A 17,298-nucleotide genomic window follows, 5' to 3' on the forward strand; every position below is an offset into this window, starting at 1 on the left:
TTCCTTTTTCTTCACGACATTCTCTACAATTACCTTCATATTTTCCACAGGCCATTCAAATTACGACACCATATAGATAGCACGCAACAAACGTCACAGTCACATAAAGTGTTGTGGATGCTTCATTATGCAAATGATTAGCATTTCAGCGTAACCGCACAAAAACGAACGTTACCTACAATTTGTACATAAAGAAAATTATGCAAAAGGTTTCTGATTCTGAAGTCGCATTTAAATATTTGGCTTTCCTCGTCTCCCAACACAAGTCGAATTCGATATCGGCAGGCTCGTGGTGTACCGAGACTGAGGTTTATCGTTATGCGAGATTGCTGTTCGCTTTACTGGGGACCCAACGACAATCATGTGAATGTGGAATCGACGGGTTCGTGAAGACAGTTTTCAACGCCATGAAGGACTTCAACGGCCTCACGCAAGAGTGCTGCGACATCAGGAGTACGACAGAGTGTAGCAAGGCATCTATTGCCGCGGCTTCCCTTGACGAAACAGCAGCGAAATGCTCACCGACATGTTACGACTCTGAGAACCATCGCTACTCGATTGCAATCATCATCGTCATACAGGCCCAGCATCTGGCGCGATGATATGGAGTGCTATTCGATACACAGCACAATCACCTCTGGTTCTCAAAAACCGGTAGCTCGGAACGCAGCCGCTAAATTGCTTCAAATGGCTCTGAGCACTATGGGACATCAGTCCCCTAGAACTTATAACTACCTAAACCTAACTAACCTAAGGACATCACACACATTCATGCCCGAGGCAGGCTTTGAACCTGTGACCGTAGCGGTCGCGCCGTTCCATACTGTAGCGCCTAGAACCGCTCGGCCGCTCCAGCCGGCCCAGCCGTTAAATTTCTCGAATGTTTAGACCAGTATCATTGCCTAGAGATTGGCCCAACACCTCTCGTCAGCCGTAGCAGTCGATTACCTCTGGCACCATGTTGATGCTGCGTAGAATGACGCCGCGTTTATACCTGCCATCCAAGCTCAGTTCGAATCGATGACCAGCCGCAGTTGCTGCAACAGGTCTCTGTGTTGTACTTTCCTCTTACCCCTCTGAATACCCACAACTCACCTACAACTTTTATCTTGTATTCCGACTTTGTTAGACATAAAGTATTCTTTCTATTACAATGTGTAACATAAGAAGTAAAGGTTTGTTATTTTGTGTTTTTCTTGATGTTCAAATTTTAACGGGGAACCACGGGAGTCAGCAGAAATTTCTCCAAGAAAGGACATGATTTCGTAAATGTCGTTTTGAAGTATTACCCTGTTAATTGATTGCACTTTTTATAGCGTCTCTGCCAGTCCTCGAAAACTGGCCATTCTTTATCATGTCCTTGAGAATCGACTCACTTTTTTTGAGGACTGCTTCACAGTTTTCAAATCGAATACAAAGAAGCTTTCCCTTTACTGACGTGAATAAAAATAAAATCATAGGATTCAAGAGCGGGGCTATAACGCTGATGTGGTACACATACAATGAGAAAAAGACTGAATAACCAACGAGAGGTTAACGTTCTACGAGTAGGGGCGTGGAATGTCAGGAGCTTGAACTTGGTAGGGAAACTAGACAATCTGAAAAGGAAATGCAAAGACTCAGTCCACATATAGTAGGGGTCAGTGAAGTGAAATAGAAAGAACACAAAGATTTCTGATCAGGTGAGTATGAGGTAATACCAACTACAGCAGAAAATGGTATAACGGGAGTTCGTTATGTATAAGAAGGTAGGGCAGAGAGTGTTTTACTGTGAACTGTGAGACAGAGATTCTGAAATCAGATGCTGTATTGTAAGGCGCTGATATAGACTCAGATCACAATGTAGTAGTGATGAAGAGTAGACTTCATCACTTGATTTGCGACGTGAAGCCACACGTTGTCATTACTAAGTCGTCAACCAATCCGAGAAAGTTTTCGTCTTTTCCCCGCAATGTGCTTCCTCAATTTAGTCCATATGACGTAAAGTGTGCTATTGTAACCGTAGTGTGAGGGAAACTGCATGCTGGTAAATCCTTCCACAGTCACCGTCACTATTACCTTCACTTTCCCTACAGATGGAACAACTTTCGCCTTTTTATGGTGTTGGAGAACCTGGCGACTTCCACGCTGTGCTGGATCGTTTCCCTTTATGATCATAATGATGCAGACATGACTCATCAACGGTGATAATAGATTATAGAAACGCATCCCTCCCATCAGCAAAAAAACCAGCACCTCACGTCTTGTCTCCATTCGCACAATCTTAAAGTCGGAAGTCCACAAACGTGGTACAAATACGGTTCATATGGAGAATGAACTTACACAATCGTAAAGACACAGCTTTATTAAATTCTCAACACTTCATTAAGTTCCCCGCCGATTCTTACGGACGACCACAGCAGCTATATAGATGCTGACTTTAATCACAGCAGCAGCCGAAAAATCAGAAAGATCGGCGTTCCCTGAAGTCCTTGAACGACTGCACGAGGTAGTTCATCTTCACTATACGCTTGCTGCAGCTTTCCGTAAGTTTCATTGGTAGTGTGGTTTAAGCGAACACAGAATTTTGTTACACTGTACTGCTCCTCTCATGTCATCTCTGTTGTTTTGTATGAGAAATGCAAAGGTTATCTATAAAATTGAACATTAGTGCCAACCTACTGACACGAGAGTGTTGCGGCCCGTGGCCAATATACATAAAAATCCGCTCTTTTCAAATATACATGGGACACATAGCAAACCACCATGGGAGCTATAGGACAAAATCGGTCTCAGTCTTTATTGATCAGTCCTCGTACCTTAAAGGTAAGCATATTTCATTATATACCCAAATTACATCTTTGTATGTTACCGATGCGAATACAGTTGTAAGAAACGTTCAAAAATAGCCATCAAATTTTTGGTAGAACCGACTCACAACAGCCTAATACTGAAACAATATGGTCCCCTTCTCTTTCGTTTGGCAACTGGGCTACAGAGCATTTAACTCTGCGACTCGATGTCGTGCTACGTTGCATCCCATATAGTTTCAGAAGACCCAAACACCAATTCTGACCCCGATATTTCACCTCTTTTCCCCTCATCCAGTGCAGAAAATGGTATTTCTCCTGCGTTTGGGTCCACAGCCTTTGTAAATTCACAGTGAATCATGACTGAGTGCTTTATATCCTACTACAGTCCCTCTACCACGTAAATCAGAATGAAATTTTGACAAGCCTTACTTGGCCAAATACAGATCTAATGTTCAGTTTACGATATCACTACCAAATCTAAACTGACTACCACTGTTTTCGCAGCCCAGCTAGACAAAATGAAAAGAGCGGATGAGATAAATATTGACAGGCCATCGGGGTCTCATGTTATTGCTATACCCCCTAGACTCTTTGTCTAGGGGTAGCGTCTTTGATCAGAAATCAAAACGTACTCGTTCTCGGTTTCGAAATCCACCACCGTTTAAATTTCGACTAATAATCAGCATTGGTGGACGAACACTTCCGGCACAAGAAGTCACCCTCATTCTGCCAACGGCCTTGTCAAAGAGAGCGAAGGAGCGGACAGAGGTTCAGGGCACATTCTTGTCTTTGGGGTCGGGAATTGCTCCCAAAGGCAGAAGTATCAGCATCAATCAACAGCATGAAAATTCAGAATGCAACGGAAGCCACTGAAAGAGACGTAATGTGTATCCAAAGGACATGTAGCCTGGAAATCAAAGTCCCACGATGATCTCTCCTTTGGCAAAAGATTCTTGAATAGCCTCCCATTCGGAACTCTAGAAGTGGACTGCCAAAGGCAAGGTGACCATGAGAAAATGACTGAATAACCAACGAGAGGATAACGTTCTAAAAGTAGGGGCGAGGAATGTCAGGAGCTTGAACTTGGGGCACCGCACTGAAAACTAGAAAATCTGAAAAGGAAATGCAAAGACTCAATGTACATATACACTCCTGGAAATTGAAATAAGAACACCGTGAATTCATTGTCCCAGGAAGGGGAAACTTTATTGACACATTCCTTGGGGTCAGATACATCACATGATCACACTGACAGAACCACAGGCACATAGACACAGGCAACAGAGCATGCACAATGTCGGCACTAGTACAGTGTATATCCACCATTCGCAGCAATGCAGGCTGCTATTCTCCCATGGAGACGATCATAGAGATGCTGGATGTAGTCCTGTGGAACGATTGCCATGCCATTTCCACCTGGCGCCTCAGTTGGACCAGCGTTCGTGCTGGACGTGCAGACCGCGTGAGACGACGCTTCATCCAGTCCCAAACATGCTCAATGGGGGACAGATCCGGAGATCTTGCTGGCCAGGGTAGTTGACTTACACCTTCTAGAGCACGTTGGGTGGCACGGGATACATGCGGACGTGCATTGTCCTGTTGGAACAGCAAGTTCCCTTGCCGGTCTAGGAATGGTAGATCGATGGGTTCGATGACGGTTTGGATGTACCGTGCACTATTCAGTGTCCCCTCGACGATCACCAGAGGTGTACGGCCAGTGTAGGAGATCGCTCCCCACACCATGATGCCGGGTGTTGGCCCTGTGTGCCTCGGTCGTATGCAGTCCTGATTGTGGCGCTCACCTGCACGGCGCCAAACACGCATACGACAATTATTGGCACCAAGGCAGAAGCGACTCTCATCGCTGAAGACGACATGTCTCCATTCGTCCCTCCATTCACGCCTGTCGCGACACCACTGGAGGCGGGCTGCACGATGTTGGGGCGTGAGCGGAAGACGGCCTAACGGTGTGCGGGACCGTAGCCCAGCTTCATGGAGACGGTTGCGAATGGTCCTCGCCGATACCCCAGGAGCAACAGTGTGCCAAATTTGCTGGGAAGTGGCGGTGCGGTCCCCTACGGCACTGCGTAGGATCCTACGGTCTTGGCGTGCATCCGTGCGTCGCTGCGGTCCGGTCCCAGGTCGACGGGCACGTGCACCTTCCGCCGACCACTGGCGACAACATCGATGTACTGTGGAGACCTCACGCCCCTCGTGTTGAGCAATTCGGCGGTACGTACACCCGGCTTCCCGCATGCCCACTATACGCCCTCGCTAAAAGTTCGTCAACTGCACATACGGTTCACGTCCACGATGTCGCGGCATGCTACCAGTGTTAAAGACTGCGATGGAGCTCCGTATGCCACGGCAAACTGGCTGACACTGACGGCGGCGGTGCACAAATGCTGCGCAGCTAGCGCCATTCGACGGCCAACACCGCGGTTCCTGGTGTGTCCGCTGTGCCGTGCGTGTGATCATTGCTTGTACAGCCCTCTCGCAGTGTCCGGAGCAAGTGTGGTGGGTCTGACACACCGGTGTCAATGTGTTCTTTTTTCCATTTCCAGGAGTGTAGTAGGGGTCAGTGAAGTGAAATGGAAAGAAGATAAGGATTTCTGGTCAGGCGAGTATGAGGTAATACCAACTGCAGCAGAAAATGGTATAACGGGAGTTCGTTATGAATAGGAAGGTAGGGCAGAGAGTGTTTTACTGTGAACAGTGGGACAGAGATTTTTTGAAATCAGATGCTGTATTGTAAGGCGCAGATATAGACTCAGATCACAATGTAGTAGTGATGAAGAGTAGACTGATAAAGAGTTTAGTCAGGGAGAATCAATATGCAAAGAAGTGGGATACGTAAGTACTAAGGAACGACGAGATAGACTTGAAGTTTTTGGCTACAAATACGGCAATAAGGAATAGCTCAGTAGGCAGTACATTTGAAGACAAATGGACAAAGGGGCAAAATGGAAGGGAACAAGGGCAATCACACAGGTTGGAAAGAAAAAAAAAGGTACAAAGAAGGTAACTGCCAAGTAACAGAAGAAATACTTCAGTTCGTCGGTGAAAGAAGTAATTACAACAATGTTCAGAGAGAATCGGTAACACAAAAATACAACTCGCTGAGGATAAAATAAATAGGAAGTGCAGGGAAGCTAAGACGAAATGACTGCGTGAAATACTTGAAGAATTCGAAAAAGAAATGATTGTCGGAAGGACTGATTCAGCATCCAGGAAAGTCAAAACAACCTCCGGTAATTTAACAACAAGGGTGGTAACATTAAGAGTGCAACAGTCATTGCAGAGCTAAATGCAGAGAAGAGAGCGGATAGATGGAAACAGTACATTGAAGGCCTCTATGAGGAGGAAGATTAATATGACGTGTTAGAAGAAGAAACAGGAGTCGATTTAGAAGAGATAGGGGATTCAGTATTAGAATCATAATTTAAGGGAGCTTTGGGGCACTTACGATCAAATAAGGCGGAAGGTATAGATAACATTCCATCAGAATTTCTAAAATCATTGGGAGTAAGTGGCAAAAACTTCTATTCACGGTGGTGTGCAGAGCGTATGAGTCTGGCGGGATATCATCTGACTTTCAGAAAAATATCATCCACACAATCCCGAAGACAGCAAGTGCTGACAAGTGCGGAGGATTAGCACAAAATCAGCTTAACAGCTCATATATCCTAGTTTCTAACAAAAATAACATACAGAAGAATGGAAAAGAATATTGGGGATATGTTAGATGATGGTCAGTTTGGCTTTAGGAAAGGTAAAGGCACTAGAGGGCTATTCTGACGTTGCGATTGATAACGGAAGAAAGACTAAAGATAAATCAGAACGCACTCATAGGATTTATCGACCTGGAAAAAGTGTTCGACAGTGTAAAATCGTGCAAGATGTTTGAAATTCTAAGAAAAATAGGTATAAGCTTTAGGGGGAGACGGGTAATGCGCAATATGTACAAGAGCCAAAAGGGAATAAGAGTGTACGACCAAGATCGAACTTTTCGGCTTAAAGAGGGTGTGAGACAGGGGTGTAGTCTTTCACCTCTACTTTTCAGCTGTACATCGAAGAAGCAATAATGGAAATAAAGAAAGGTTCAGGAATGGAATTAAAGTTCAAGGTGAAAGGATATCAATAATACGAATCGCTGATGTAATTGCTATTCTGAATGAAAGTGAAGAAGAATTGCATGATCTGTTGAGTATACTGAACAGTCTAATGAGTATATAATACGGTTTGAGAGTAAATCGAAGAAAAGTTAAAGTAATGAGAAGTAGCAGAAATGGGAACAGCGAGAAACTTAACACCATAATTGATGGTCATGAAGTAGATGAAGTTAAGGACTTCTATTACTTAGGCAGCATATCAACCATTGACGGACGGAGCAAGGAGAACATCAAAAGCAGACTAGCAATGGAAAAAAGGGCATTCCTGCCCGAGAGAAGCCTACTAGTATGAAAGATGGGCCTTAATTTGAGGAAGAAATTTCTGAGAAGTTTGGAGCACAGCACTGTGGTAGTGAAACATGGACTATGGGAAACCAGAACTGAGTCGTAGCATTATGGTGCCACAGACGAGTTGAAAATGAGGTGAAGTGATAATGTAAGGAATGAGGAGGTTCTGCGCAGAATCGAAGAGGAAAAAAATATAAGGAAAACAGTAACCACGAGAAGCGACAGGATCACAGGACATCTGTTAAGTCATTGGGGGATGACTTCCATGGTAATAGAGGGATCTATAGAGGACGAAAACTGTAGGAGAAACAGAGATTGGAATACATGAAGCAAATAACTGAGGACGTCGGTTGCAAGTGCTACTCTGAGATGAAGAGCTTGGCACAGGAGAGGAATTCGTGGCGGTCCGCATCAAACCAGTCTGAAGACTGATGACTCAAAAAAAATTAGCCGACCATGGGAAGGCATGGACTGCGACCCTACTTGCAGGGAGCCACTGGTTTGAATGGATCTGGGGGTAGGTGGTATAAATATCAACACAAAGAGATATGTCCTGAAAACAATGATCCTGAAATTAGCAAAGAACGACGTACTCTTAACCGAGTGTAGCCTCCACTGACATACACAGAGATATATCCTGAATACAAAAAGATATGTCCTGAATGCAAAGAGATTAGCACAGAAGGTAACTTCCAGTGACACAGACACGTTCACTACAAAACATATGCCAAATAAAAAAAGTTTAACTGAGAATATCTCGGAGACAGAAACTGAACCATGAGAAATAGGTTACGGCAATAAAAGGGGGGCGGGTGGGGGAGAAGGTGGTGGCAGATTTCTGTGAACCTTATCCCATGGATGGCGCTGCTGCTCTCGCGTAGTATGGCAAAATACTCCGCCAAACGACCGAAACGGCGGTCGAAACCGAGCATCATTACTAGACTGTGTCCAAAGCAACGAACCGTTAAACTTTCTGTAGCATGGCGGAGCGTACCTGTTGACAAGAGGCGGTCACGGGTGACGTAGCAGCTGGTGGACCTTTCAAGAAGACGTTGCAGAATGGGGCCGGAGCAGCGATGCTCACGGCTGTTGTTGGATGGTCGGCACCTCACACTAGAGTGCCGCAGGCTCAAAAAATTATTTCCGATGCGATCTTGTTGCGTGGTCAAGCACCTAGCTGTCTCCAGATGCTCCATAGAACTCGACATTTTCTTTTTGCAACTTAAGTTTCCTAAAATGGCAAACTCTTGGGCCTAGAGACGCGGGCTTTTCTGGGTTCGTGCGCATCTCAAGACCAACAAGATGCTCCGTTTCAACAGTTCATTAACTCCGCTCACAATGGTGGTAGACGAAATCTGTTTACAGATCGCTCTGGATGTAGGGAAAGTATCTTTCGTAGCTATTTAAGTTCTTTGATTTGCGGTCGAATGGGTGAATCATTATATGCTTCGAAAGACATGTGAGTTGCGAATTATTGTTAGAGCAGTTGTTTGTTCCTCATCAAAAGTCCCGAATCTGTCATCTGGTTTCATGTTGATTAATGACTTCTTGACTCATCCTTTGTTACATGCCTTGCACGCCCACCCATGCGCTCCTCACTGAACGTGGCATTCTTGGCCGAGGCGGGGGGGGGGGGGGGGGGGGGAGGGAGGGAGGAGGGGGGGGAGGGGTTCGTAACACGATGTGTTATAAGATGTGAAACAGGGCAAGGGGCTGTCCTTGTAGGACTTGGGAAAGGTATCTAGAAGATATGCTGTAGGTATTTCTGTACTGCATAGCATGTTTTCCCTTTCTCTTGCTCAATTCTTTCACATGGAAGCGGATGAGGAATATAGCCGACACCGGCAATGACGGGGTGGCTACATTGCCACGATGTCGACCTGTTGAAGACAGAGATAGGGTAGGAGCTCAATGAATGCCGAGAGAGAAGCAGCAGTCAGAGTCAATAATTTATTTCCTACTTGTATATTAGGACTGCGTTAGTATGGGGAGGCGGCCATGCCCCCTCGCTGCGGAAAGAGAGTTGGTCGCCGGTCGGGCGACTTCTAGCGACTGGTCAGCTGGCTGCTATATGTCCTCGTGCGCTGCTTTGATGACGTCTGCCGCTCAGTGCCTGGCACGAGTGACTGCAGTGGCGTTAGCGGCTCTTTCTGACATACAGGAACCGTGCAGAGGCAGCCAACTCCGCGGTGAGTGACCACAGATGGGTGGACGAAGCATGCAGAGAGGAGGAGCACTCAGCCGTTGTAGGCAGTTGCTGTGTCCGGGGTGAGACCCGCTGCCCCTGAGCAGGAGCTTGGTTGCTTCTGGAGTGAGGCGGGAAGGCCCTCGGCGCTATGGCACCAAATCTGGAGGGTGGACGTAGGGAAGGAAACTGGTGCCGTGTCGGGTACTCGAAGCCATAGCTGCTGTCGGCAGATCCATGTCGCCTCCTCGTCTGGCGCAGCCCATATGTCCTGGTAGACTGCCGGTCTGTAAAATCTATTTATACTAGATAGCAGCGCATCTGTTATGCCAATACCCCGCTTCTCGTCACGTACTGGGCAACATCACCGAAACCCTGATGATGGAGAAATTCCCTTGCCTGTATTGTGCATTACAGCCGTCCTGGTGGGTTACACCGAGCGAGCCTAGTCGGCCTCCCAATAAATGAACATCGTTGTTGCCTTAGACTAAATGGTGACACATCACCCTCACCAGCCACCAGCAGCGAATGCAATACCCCACCATACCTCCTCGCAGATTTAACCCTTGAAATGGTAGCAGCACTACAGAAAGGATCATGTTCTCTTGTTTCAGCAATGTTCTGTAATGGTTCACAACCTCTAAGATTTCAGAACATTGAATACCACGGCCACAGCACGAAAAAATGGTATACTATATTTCGGACAACCTGACAGTCATACGCTGTAGTGTTTATCCAAAGCCACAGTGTTTCATCTTGCGTGCAGCAGTGCTAAATATGCGGTTGAGTAGAATCAGAGACAATCATTACTAGAATTCTGAAATTAATAAGAGGTGTACCACAGATTTCACCAGGCGGTGCAAAGGGCCCCAACATTCCTGCAGACAGCTATGCGAGCATCATTGTAGTTACTGGAGTGGGTGTCGAAAAACGTCTTACTTCACGACGTTCTTACGTGGCAGCAGAGACAGAGAGAAAGACGTTACAGTGCTCAACACCCCGTGGCTGATTCGATTGCAGGGCTGGTGTTTGCTCGCCACTTATTCATTTCTTTTGCCACGCGATAAATCGCACGCGGCCGCGCCTGCGGGGGCGATCTGAACAGGGGCGCGTCGCCTCGCGAGGCCGGCATTTGTTTCCGCGCAGCTTATCTCGTGACAAGTTCCGTGCAGCGCGCGCCGCATAAATCCGCCCCCGGGTCGGGCGCCCCTCTTATCTTGTTTACTTCCCGTATTTTCCTGAAGCCGCGTCGAGTCCCTCGGCGCCCCGCGCTGAGCCGGGCTTCAGCCGGCGCCCCGCCCCGCCCCGCCCCGCCGTGTCGTTATTGTTTCGCGTCGCGACGCCCACCGCAGCTGGACGCCACCGCTCCCTCCACGGCTGTCACCTTTCATCTTTTCTTCCAAGGAACGATCTCCTCATGATCGTCTTTCTTTCACGTTGTCTCTCCCCCTCGGAAGGGAAGGACACTTTCGTGTTAAACAGAACGTGAAAAACACTATCACTAAACACAGAAAAAATCACAACACCGAAAGATAATTAATGTAGAGAAATGAAATAACAACATTGCTAGCTCACTGGCTATAGTAAGCACGAGGTAAGTCATTGTGAACGTGAAACGCTGGTACTTTAATAACCGGCGAAACCACCAGAAAGTTGAGTGCAAGCATGTAGACGTGCATGCATAGTGTTGTACTGATGCCGGGTGTCAGTTTGTTGGATGGAGTTCCATGCCTGTGGCACTTGGTCCGTCAAGAAACGGACGGTTAATCCTGGTTATTGATGACGATGGAGTTGTCCTCTGATGATATCTCATACGTGCTCAGTTGGAGACAAATCTGGTGATCGAGCAGGCCAAGGCAACATGTCGACACGCTGAAGAGAATGTTGAGTTGACAATAGCGGTATGTGGGGATGCGTTATCCTGCTGGAAAACACTCCTTGCAATGCTCTCCATGAATGTCAGCACAACAGCTCTAATCATAAAATAGACGTAAAATTTGAAATAAGGTCCGTGGGGCAACCACAAGAGTTTTCTGCTGTCATACTAAATCACACCCCAGAGCATATCTCTAGGTTTAAGTGAGTGTGTCTAGAACGCAGACAGGCTGATTGCAGGCCCTCATCTATTCCTCCTCCTAGCGAACGCATGGCCATCACTGGCCAGAACCAGCTTTCATCAGAAAACGCAACAGACCTACACCTTGCCCTGAAATGAGCTCTCGCTTGTCATTCCTGAAGTAGAAAATGGCGCTGGCGGTGGCTTGGGGTCAATGGAATGCACGCTTCAGGGCGTCTGGTTCACAGCTGCCCTTGAAGTAACCGATTTATGATAGTTGGTTCTGTGGTGCCAACTGCTGGTCAGATTGCTGCTGCAGATGCAGCACAACGCGCCAGAACCAGAAGACGAACACGATGGTCTTCCTTCTCGGTAATACCACGAGCCGGTCCAAAGCCCGGTCATCTTGCGACCGAGCATTCTCGAGACCCCGTGTGCCAGCAACCGTGTACAATGGCTACATTCCTTTAAAATCTTTCTGCGATGCCACAGAAGGAAATCCAACTTCTTGTAGCCCTATTACAAGACCTCTGTGAGGTGCTCGTAATGACTGCTTTGTCGACTTAAATGAATTCTTGACTGACATCAACTCATCATGTCCAATCTCAAAGGCAACTAAAGCTAACGACCGTTACAGCATCTATCTAAACTTGATTTGCGTCCTCATAGCGGCGCTACTAGCATCAATGTTATGCAAGTGGCGCGAAATCTGAATATACATCATCTTTCATATGTAGAAACAGGCCTACCAGCAACTCCCTATTGTTGTTGCAATTTCTTTCCTGTCACTGTATTTTATGAAGCTATCTGTCACATGTGATATTACCGTATCCCCATAGGGAGGTAAATCAGGTTACATAGTACTGTCATATGGTGAGACTTTGACAAGTTGTAAATTGACTAGAACTATATGGTCAATTGCTGGAAATTATGCAGTGCAGTCTCTTGCCGGAGCATCTTCAGCTGTTTTATCCGAGCTGTATACAGCGTGAACCAGAACTCCATCGACAAAGTTTCAGAGTTGGTGGTGTGGACAAAAATAAGAAAAACATTATTAGTAAGCATGAGCTCTAATATACATACCTTAAGAGGTATGAGCACTTGTTCATCTTCACTACTGTGAAACACTTCCCTTCTACTGAACAAGAGCTCACAGCTCTTGAGATATGCACTGAAGACTCCATGTTTATTGAACCTTCTTTTTTTGTTTTGTTTCCATCTAAGCAATGTGTTCCAAAAATATAAGCAAAGAGCTTACATTAGAAGAGATGTGTTGTGTTTCACACTATCGAACAAGTACTTGTGGCTCTTAAAGCATGAATTTTAGAACCCATGAATACTTGACATCTTTTCTTACTTTAGTACATACTAGCTCTGAAAGATTGTCGGGGATGAGTTCTGGTTTATCTTGTAGACACTATAATAACGACCATTCCAGGTATGATTTATAACTTACAAACTGTTTTGGAAATCAGTAACAGTGAATTATGTCCTGCAACTTATTTTAAAGTAGCAAACTTGGTGAATCTACTATTTAAATAAGCATGTGAGTTATTTAAGCTAATCGTCTGTAACCCATCCATACAACTTCCCTATGAATTCAGAAATTGTGTAATTGGAACACTTTTGTTATGCTCCTAGTAAAAAATGAAGGCAAAGGGAGTGTTACAAAATGGCGACCATGACAGGACTTGAACAAAAATTCTAACATAATTGTAAGTCATCCATACTAGGTATCCACTATACATGTAAATAAAAATAATGTTATGTTTCTCTGTCTCAAATTTAAGTCGTCCAGAATATGATCACACGGTCTGTGCTTTTACACTCGACATTGCTAGTCATCGCCTTAGTTCATGCTTTCCAAAGTCTGTGCAGGTAAGAGGGATTTATAATAATGACTGCACTCAGCGGAACGACCTTAGCAGTATGTACCACGTCCCTTCCAAAGCCACGCAGCTTGCACCACAGGCATAATATAAAACTAGTGGCCTTCTAAATCTATAAATCTAGATCTACAAATTACACTCTTTATGCAGTGTAAGATATTCTCAAATGGTGAATTTGGTTCTTTGTAATAAAAGAGAATTATTATGTTCTACATATAGATTCTCCACAATGTGTGGGTTAACGGAATGACTAAGATCTTGGGACTTTCATTGACGACATGGGCAAGTAACATCTCTGTTATTTCCAGAGGCTTCAGGGGTGCCAGCTACTAGTGTTTAAAGATACTAGAACTATTCCAATTTTTTCTGAAGACCAGCGACACCACCTCCTTCCACACCAGTAGGTTGCTATATGTATTTGTTAACGTCTTCGAACCCTTCATTTCGCGATGCGTTCATAAACATCTAAACTCTCATCTGCTCCTTCATACACACACTAGCGGCTACCGTTGTAACAATTTTTTTCCATGACCAAATTGTGTCCCAGCCATCTCATATCCGGAAAAATCCACGACCATAAATTCAGTGTCTTTTTGTTCATTTTCCTAGAAAGACCTACGACTGTGTATGATATTCCTGTGTTCTTTTACAATAGCCATCATTAAAGTTTTTACAAAAGCAATGAACTCATAGCTTTGTTTTGGTGCAAACCGCGACTTGACCATGGCGTGATTGATGTGTGTGTGTGTGGGGGGGGGGGGGGGGGGGGATTATGAGATTATACAGATACCACAAGTACCCTCCGCTATGTAGCCTAAGGTGGCTTGCGGAGTACAGATGTAGACATAGGTATACATTTATTATTTCTCAGGATATTAGCTTTTAAAATTTGTTCATTTTTGGTGTGTCTAAATCGATTATGGAAGCATTTTTGCACATTGATATTTGTACCTCAAAAATGTGGCTTCGAAAGGACTGAACAGATTCTTGAGGCAAGGTTATGAAAACCACCGTCAGTGCTCTTTGTTTGACATAAGTAAACAAAAAGAAGTCTTTAGACAACAAATCAAGCGAACATTGCCGATGAGACATTGATTTCATGCTGTTCTCCATCAGATAACCGTGATAGCTGACATTCTCACCGTTGATGAATTATGCAACTTCTTCGATTGTATATCTGGTTTCTCGATGACTTGTGGCAAAAAAAATTGTTCAGCATCATCTTGATGTGACTGAAGTGATAGGACGCTAGTTGGAGTTCATTATGGTGCTGGGCGAATGAAATTGTATTTCCATAAATAACAATATATTATCTCTTCAACAAAACAGTCTCTTAGTAGCAAAGGATTACAATTAAAGTGCAAAAGTCAGTAACCTTAAAATAAAAATTAAATCAGAAACAATTAAGTGCAATTTTCAAAATTTTGAAATCACAAAAATGGTTCAAATGGCTCTTAGCACTATGGGACTTAACATCTATGGTCATCAGTCTCCTATAACTTAGAACTACTTAAACCTAACTAAGCTAAGGACATCACACAACACCCAGTCATCACGAGGCAGAAAAAATCCCTGACCCCGCAGGGAATCGAACCCGGGAACCCGGGCGCGGGAAGCGTTGAAATCACAGAAAAACTTTGCATGTATACGACAATGTCAAGAAAACATCAGCAATTTGCGACCAAGACCTTCAGGTCAAGTGATAACAATAATAATAATGATCTCCAGCAACTAAATTAGCGACCTAGCCTCAATCAAGTTTATACTGAGTAATTCACTTGAGTACAAGGAGGTCCACCAAAAATACATCTATAATGTTTATTCAAATACGCCGTTGCAGTGGACAAGCTACAAATTTCTTTACACCATTCAACTGCCAGTCGAAGGTGAATCAAATATTTGTAATTAGTGAATCCTTTCAAAATGTTAAACATACAATGAGTATTGAACTTAGATATTGGTGAGGCCAACGGTCAACGTGAAAATAATTTTACATTTTAAAACATTCTGCCGTCGGAAAATGTAGTAATATGCAAACACCCACCTCTTGATGATCTAATCAACGACTTTCACAAATAACACTAGTAAAATGGTTTGACGTCAATGGCAATGAATAATTAAGCTCAATGTCAGTCATTCAGATTATTAATAAAGTTATAAAATTAGCAGCTGTTACCAGGTGACAATTATGATCTCTTAATTCAGCGAGGTAGGAACACCGGGAAGTGGAAATTTTACACTCTTCATTCACTGGTGTAACAAAAATTTATTTTACGTTGTTTCAATCATAAAGCAGTCAATTAAGTTCATTTTTATAATTAATTAAAAGACCAAGTAATTAGAAGCATTTACTGTTCAATGCCAAATTAAGTAATTTGCAGATAATTTAAGGATAACTTTCACCCAAGATGACTTCATGTTCTTAAAGGCAAGACGCGCCCTATATAAAACGCAGAATGAAATAAGGGTAAAGTCGTAATAAAGGCAGAACAGATCAGAAGGGCCTTAATTGCCAGATGGTAAGAATGAAACGTGATTTAAACTTGAGTGATAAAAAATCCTAAAACCATACTTAAAACAATGAAAACAATTTAATACCAATATCGACACAATATAATTTTAAACCAAGAAACACGTATCAGTTGAGGTTGAACTCATTTTCTAATAATACAAGAATAATTAAGCTACAAGAGCTTAAGTTATATGATGGGATCCTAATGCATATCAAAATTTGCTTAAGGTTAAGGGCACAAGCTGAGACAGGAATTCAGAAATATTCCAAGTGTAAATCTAACTTGAACAGGAACACTAGGCAGTGCGGCTGCGGTTGGAGTAAACACTGCGAAAGGCAGATAGTGGCGAGAGCTGCCCCCGTGTATGCTCTCCAGATGACATAAACAGCTGGCTAAGCAAGCCGACGAGGCTTGAGCAAGTGGCACCCGATTCTTTTTGACACGTACCAGCAATGGAGTAGTAAAGATTGTTAACGACATTTTCTTGCAGCACAAATAATTTTAATTAGACAGAATTCCAACATACAGCCATGCATCAAATAAACAAATCCAAGGGTAGTATTAATTAATCTAAGCTCTTACCAGAAACCATGACAACATAACGGCCTTTTTAATAGGTTAACTAAAAGATTTAAGAAACCAGCTACAAAAAATTTTTTTTAAAATAATTTCACCAATAAATTAATAATATCAGATTTTTTTTTCTTTTTCGCAAACCATTAAAGCAGCCACAAGGACACTCGCATGACATTCAAAGCTCATCCGTACACACATTAGTCCATAGCAGTTCAGAGAGACCAAATGCGTCCTGGAACAGGCTAACATTTATCTGAGCCACTTAAATACAACAGAAGTAATATATAATTTCCTAGACAGCATAGGCCTTTAGCTTTATCTACAAGGAAACCAGCACTACAAAATTAAGTTATAAATAGGCCAATAAAATTACAAAACCTACACACATTCTGACATGAACAATTAAACATCCAAGATAACTGGTAATACGAACATTTCACTGAATCTGCAATTGAAAATTACATGACCAATTATTTGCTTTAAGAATCAGAAGAATTAATGGGAGACAGATAAAAACAGGTAACGCATACACTAATGCACACCGCCAACCTTCTCAATAAGCTTTCTTCTGGAACACGGATCTTAAAGGGTCACAAGCACCACGGGTACATAACGTGAACACATAAATCAAATTATAATAAGATATCGCCCAAATAATCAGTCTACAATGTGTGCCAGATACTGGAGTCACATTGTCCTTCGAATAGCATGGAGACACAGGAGTCCGTACCCAACAAACAGAAGGAAGACAGGCCAAAATGACAGTGAACACTGACCTGACGGCTCAGTGACAGCTCAAGACACGCCAGTACTCAGTAACTTACGTG

Source organism: Schistocerca gregaria, chromosome 1 (assembly GCF_023897955.1).
Source record: "Schistocerca gregaria isolate iqSchGreg1 chromosome 1, iqSchGreg1.2, whole genome shotgun sequence".
Lineage (NCBI taxonomy): Eukaryota > Metazoa > Arthropoda > Insecta > Orthoptera > Acrididae > Schistocerca > Schistocerca gregaria.